Raw genomic sequence first — 5,078 nt, 5'->3', positions numbered from 1 at the left:
CCGCTCCGCCCCGGCCCGGCCCGGCCGGCGGAGGAAGAGGCGGAGGGAGGGCACCCCGGCCCGGCGCAGCCCCCGAGGAGCCGCGGGCCGCGCCCTGAGCACCGCCTCCCGCCCCGCCGGCACGCTCCCGGGGCGCCCGCCCCGCAGGGCCTCGCGTTTGGGGCACCTCCTCTGCAAGGAGGTCACCTCTGGTCAGGGACGCCCCGGCGGCGGCGGGACTGAAGGAAGCGGGACGCGGCGCAGCACTCGGAACTCGGGGCAACCTCTGTTCCCGCAGCCTCTTCCTCCTGGACCGGGAGTCTTTCCAAATACAGAGGCCGTGACCGGGCCTCCCGGGACCTGGCCTCCCGGGACCTGCGTGCGGACTGTGTTTTCCATGTCCACCCGCGACCAGCTGCCCGTTTAGCGCAGGAGGTGCAGGAGCCCCCTGCCAGAGGCCTGGACCCCTGGTTCCAATGTCACCTCTGATGGGGTGGGAGGAGGGATGTGATGGAGCAAGAAGCTGGGGATTTTCACAGAATCATTTAAAAATGGGAGTGCAGAGAAAAAACAAAAAAAGGGGGGGGGAGTGCAGGAGTTCCCGTCGTGGCACAGTGGTTAACGAACCCAAATAGTATCCATGAGGACGCGGGTTCGATCCCTGGCCTTGCTCAGTGGGTTAAGGATCCAGCGTTGCTGTGAGTTGTGCGGTGGGTCGCAGAGGAGGCGCAGACCCCGCGATCCTGTGGCTGTGGTGTAGGCTGGCAGCTACAGCTCTGATTTGACCCCAAGCCTGGGAACCTCCATATGCCACAGATGCGGCCCTAAAAAGACAAAAAAAAGGCGGGGGAGGGGGAGAGAGAGAGAGAGTGTGTGTGTGTGTGTGTGTGTTTGTGTGTGGCAGATGGGGGAGTGCAGCTGTGTAAAGAGCTGGTGGTGTTGCCCTGAGACTCACAAGGAGCAGGGAAACCAAGGTCCGGGGGTCGGGGGGGATGGGGTGGGGGATGGGGTGTGGTCGGTGGGGATAGGGCAGCCCCCAGAGTGCACTCTTGGCCCCCAGCTCAGGCTTCTTCCAGATTCCCACTCAGCCTGGGATTGCTGGGCCGCCCCCTCCCACCCAGGCATACCCCCTGAGTGGGCAGCCAGCTCCATCCTGCTGCTCCTGCCCCACCCCCTGCCCTACCCCCTGCCCTGGGTCACACTTGGGTGAGGGGACCAGGTTCCTCAGCAGCCCCAGGCTCTCCTACCCGCCCGCATCACTACCATTCCCCAGAGCCAGAGAGGTTTTCCTGAAAGGCAAATAAAACGGGGGCCTTTCCCTGCTGACCAGGCCTCAAATTCAGGGCAGTGGTTTGGGAACTCCCTTGAGCAAGCCAGCCCCCTAAAATGGAGCTTCTGAGGTCGCGAGATTTTGAGCCCCCCCCAAAAAAACTCTAATTCAAGAAATTCTGGGGAGTTCTCATCGTGGCTCAGTGGTTAATGAACCCAACTAGCATCTGTGAGGATATGGGTTTGATCCCTGGCCTCGCTCAGCGGGTTAAGGATCCGGCATTGCCATGAGCTGTGGTGTAGATCGCAGACGCGGCTCGGATCCCGCATTGCTGTGCCTGTGTCGTAGGCCGGCAGCTGCAACTCCGATTCGACCCCTAGCCTGGGAACCTCCATATGCCGCAGGTGCGGTCCTAAAAAAAAGACAACAACAACAAAAAAGAAAGAAATTCTGGGATCACTCTGAGCAACACATAAAGCAGGCTGGGGCTCAGCCTCAGCTCCGCTGCCCAGATATGACTTTTCCTTTTTTTAGGGCCACACCCTCGGCATATGGAAGTTCCCAGGCTAGGTGTCAAATTGGAGTTGCAGCTGCCGGCCTACACCACAGCCACAGCACCTCGGGATCTGAGCTGCCTCTTTGAACTACACCACAGCTCACAGCAGTGCCCCGTCCTTAATCCACTGAGTGAGCCCAAGGATCGAACCCGAGTCCTCATGAATAGTAGTCAGGTTCTGAACCTGATGAGCCACAACGGGAACTCCCCACTGTCCAGGCGTCATAATGACCCCCTACATGTGCGCGCGTGCGCGCGCACACACACACACACACACACACACACACAGTCTCACCCTCCCCAGAATCACATAGCCCCAGAATCCCCTAGGCACGTTCCCAAGTGGGCCTTGACCCTTGCTTCTCCCATGGAGATTGTCTTTCTCCACCTGCTTTGTCTGGCAAACCCCTACTTGACCTTCATGGCCCCCAACTCACACCCACTCACCCTGGGAAGGTCTCTTTGGGCTGCCCTGGGGGACTGGATCTGTCTTTATGCCAGCCCTTATGGCAGGACTTGGGGTGAATTCGATCCTGCGGACGGTGAGCTCTCCGCGTTCTGTGATTTAGGCCTGAACAGGTGCCAGTGTGAGTCACGGTGTCCACGGAAGATCAAACATCTCCAAGTACTTAAAACAGAGGGAATTTGGAGCTCCCACTCTGGCACATCGGGTTAAGGATCCAGCATCGCTGTGGCTGTGGTATAGGTCACAGCTGTGGCTCTGATTTGATCCCTGGCCCAGGAACTTCCATAGGCTGTGAGTGCAGCCTAAATAAATAAATAACTGAATAAATACAAAGTGGGGAATTGTTTTTTTTCTTTTTTAGGGCGCATCTGCAGCGTATGGAAGTTTCCAGGCTAGGAGTCGAATCGGAGCTGCATCTGCGACCTCCGTTGCAGCTTTAGGCCATGCCAGATCCTTAACCCACCCATCAAGGCCAGGGATCAAGCCCACATCCTCATGGATACTAGTCAGGTTCTTAACCCACTGAGCCACAGTGGGAACTCCAAAACGGGAAGTTTAATGCAGAGACTTGATGACCATACGGGGGACGGTGAGGCAGCCTAGAGACCAGCAACAGCAGGAAGATTCCACAAGTGCCTGACTCTAGGAACGACGGCAGGAAGTGTCACTAAAGTCCAGGAGCTAGATATCCCTGGGCCAAGGCTGGACACCCAGGGGACCTGTCTGGTGGAGCTGTCGGAGATTCTGCCTGAGATAGAGGGAGAGAAATATGAGGCCTTCCCCCTTCCTCCTGCCCTCCAGCTCCGTTCACTGGGCTCCTGAGCTGGGAGTGGCTGGGGCTGCAGCCTGGGAAATGCAGCCCAAAGAGCCCCTCCTGCACACAGTCTGGGCAGGGCATGGCCACAGTAGAGGCCTGTCCTCCCGGCCTGGAATTAGCCAGGCTGGTAATACCTGTCTCAGTCTGTTTGGGCTGCTAGAACGAAACACCGCAGACTAAGCGGCTTATGAGCAATAAGCAACAGAAATTTATTCCTCACAATTCTAGAAGCTGGAAGTCCAAGATCAGGGTGGCAGCATGGTTGCATTCTGCTGAAGGCTCTCTTTCACATTGCCAATGGCTGTTTTCCTTTCGTCTTTTTCTTTTTCTTTTTAGATCTGCACCTGCAACATATGGAAGTTCCCAGGCTAGAGGTCGAATCAGAGCTGCAGCTGCTGGTCTACACCACGGTCACAGCAACACTGAATATGAGTTGCATCCACAACCTACACTGCAGCTTGTTGGCAATGCTGAATATTTAACTCACTGAGCCTGGGCCATAGCCCTGAGCTTTGGGGACAGCCTCACCTGTGTCATTCCCACAGGGGTCTCTGGAGATGGCCAGGTAGACACCTTCCCCATCAGCATACACACCTGGACACGGCCAGGTACCCAGGCACAATCTGAGACCAGCTCTGTAGGGTCACACTGGGGCCCCATCCCCACTCTGGTGGAAAACCTAGAGATTTGCTCATTTGTCCATTCAACAAATGTTTCTCAAGCATCTATGGGGCACTAGGCTCAGGGTGTCTGTCTCCACTGGGCTGACGTCTGGGATGCTGGGCTGTCTGACCTTGGAGAAGTTCTGCTGCCTAAAGTCACGGGGATGGAGGCTCAGGGGCCTGGACACATCTGACTGTGTCTCTGCCCCGGGGTCACATTTGCCAGGGTCCCCAAGGCTCCGGTCTTCACAAGTCTTGGCAGTGGGGTCTTCGTGCAGAGGCCCACTCCTCAGACAAGGAAACGCAGGCTGCATTGCACAGCAAGCTGGCGCCTGACAGCCCCTGGCGTCAGTTCCTCTCTGACTCGTAGGAGCCTGCGAGTTGTTACTCCCGTCTCACTAATAAAAAAAAAGGCTGGGGAGTTCTCAGAGTTCCCGTCATGGCTCAGTGCTTAACAAATCTGACTAGGAACCGTGATGTTGTGGGTTTGATCCCTGGCCTTGCTCAGTGGGTTAAGGATCTGGCATTGCCGTGAGCTGTGGTGTCAGCCGCAGACGCGGCTTGGATCCCTTGTTGCTGTGGCTGTGGTGTAGGCCGGAAGCAACAGCTCCGATTCGACCCCTAGCCTGGAAACCTCCATATGCCACGGGAGCGGCCCTAGAAAAGGCAAAAAGACAAAAAAAAAGAAAGAAAGAAAAAGGCTGGGGAGTTCCCGTTGTGGCTCAGTGGAATCGAATCCGACTAGTATCCATGAGGACGTGGGTTCACTCCCTGGTTTCGCTCAGGGGTTAAGGACCGGACATTGCCATGAGCTATGGTGTAGGTCGCAGATGTGGCTCAGATCCTGCATGGCTGTGGCTGTGGCATAGGCTGACAGCTGCAGCTCTGATTCGACCCCTGGCCTGGGAACCTCTATAGGCCACAAGTGTGGCCCTAAAAAGCAAAAACGAAAAAAAAAGAAAGAAAAAGAAGAGGGCTGGACAAACGGAAAATCAGTGGCATTTCCTGGACCCATTCAAGAACTGAGGTCCGAGGGTCAAGCCCCACCCCAAAGACTGGAGACAAATGAATTGAATCCAGTGCTGATCTACCCGCTTGGAGCAGAAGCTGCTGTCAGAAAGCCTCGAAGGTCATGGTGACAAATTCCCAGGGACTCAGTGTGGAATCGCGGGGCGTGGTGGGAGGGGGGGTGTCACAGTCTAAAGGAAGAGGGAGGAGGGCCCAGGTTTGTGATTTGACCTCTAGGAACCCCCACCCCCCCAAGCCCCCTCACAGCTCATGTAGGGGGAGGGGATGTTGCCCCTGTGAACGCACAGGGGGCTCCGTCC

Source organism: Sus scrofa, chromosome 7 (genome assembly GCF_000003025.6).
Source record: "Sus scrofa isolate TJ Tabasco breed Duroc chromosome 7, Sscrofa11.1, whole genome shotgun sequence".
NCBI classification, from domain to species: domain Eukaryota; kingdom Metazoa; phylum Chordata; class Mammalia; order Artiodactyla; family Suidae; genus Sus; species Sus scrofa.
Note: the sequence above shows the minus strand (reverse complement) of the source record.